Below are 1,199 nucleotides of genomic sequence, written 5' to 3' on the forward strand. Positions count from 1 at the left end.
ATGAAATTCAGTTGGTGAGCTACAAGAGTTGCAAATGGGGGGGGGTCTAAATATGATTAAGTTTTATTGTATGAAATGCACAAAAATTCAGTGAAAATATGAATTAAAAAGAGAGAAAGTGGTGGGGTTCTTTGTAACCCTTTGGGATGTAATTTGAGAACCACAAAAATGGAATGCATGACTAATGCCAAGAAACTTGCAGCTCTCCCATAAGGAGCCCTATACGCACTTGTGTGTCTTATTATTTCCTTTTTAAATGCCCGTGTTTAAAAATCTATATTAAATAACGCCTTAAAAAAACCTGCAATTCTCCCTCGAGGAGCCTGTAGCCACACCTGAGTAAATCATATCTTTTCTGCATCACTCTTTCTCTTAAACATGTGTTTGGATATATGACCAAATTCCATACCGGAATTAAATAGAGCTAGGTTACTAAAGTCACCCACTAATACACATTTTGAAATGTCTGTTTGCTAAAGCCCTAGTCAGACTTTATGCCAGGCTCTGTGATACATTAATGTAATCCTACACAGAAATTTGAAGGCTGATCCAGGAAGAATGGGTACAAGGCCAAGGTAGGCTACACAATGAAATTATCTCAAGTGGAAGCATGACATAGCCCATCGAGAGGACATCACTGTTACATACGAGATGATAGCACAAATCTTTAAGTAGAAAGGTAACAGACTTTGGTTCCCTTTCCCATTGGACCTCAACACTGGTCTTCGTGGTAATAAAAGAGGGACAGCATTGCTGAAGCTGGCTCAGAGCCTTGTACTCTGGTATGAGCATGTAGGCTAGATTCAAAGGGGGGAAAAGGAGAAAAATAGAAGAAGAAGAAGAAGAAAGGTGACATAGTACTGTGCGGTAATTATTTCTATTTAACATTAACCTAATCTTGGTCTTATCTAAAACAACTAAGCAAAAAGAACACATTTCACTGATGAAGCCACAAGTTGTAAAACATGGAATGCTGATACGATGTTTCCAAGGAATCATTCTTTTGTGACTTGTGTGCTTCTCCTTGCAGGTAACTAGTTCTCCCCTGCTCCCAATGCATTACAGAGATGGACATGCTTACTGAATCCTGGAAACTCCTCTTTTCCAAGTAATATATACAGTTTTCTTATTCCAGGATCTATCTTAAGACTGTAAGTGGCCTAGGTACAATCACAGTCAGAAATCTGGGACTTTCCCCG

The 1,199-nt window shown here is 38.9% G+C and overlaps 1 non-coding gene across 1 annotated transcript; it reads left to right on the forward strand.

Moving 5' to 3' along the window:
• Window positions 1–684: 684 nt before the first annotated feature.
• LOC115068512 lies at window positions 685–813 on the forward strand. Its single transcript, XR_003847862.1, has one exon. It is a non-coding gene; the product is annotated as a small nucleolar RNA SNORA61 (small nucleolar RNA).
• The last annotated feature ends 386 nt before the right edge of the window (window positions 814–1,199 follow it).

Source organism: Nannospalax galili, unplaced genomic scaffold, assembly GCF_000622305.1.
Source record: "Nannospalax galili isolate Female #2095 unplaced genomic scaffold, S.galili_v1.0 scaffold1612, whole genome shotgun sequence".
NCBI classification, from domain to species: Eukaryota; Metazoa; Chordata; class Mammalia; order Rodentia; family Spalacidae; genus Nannospalax; species Nannospalax galili.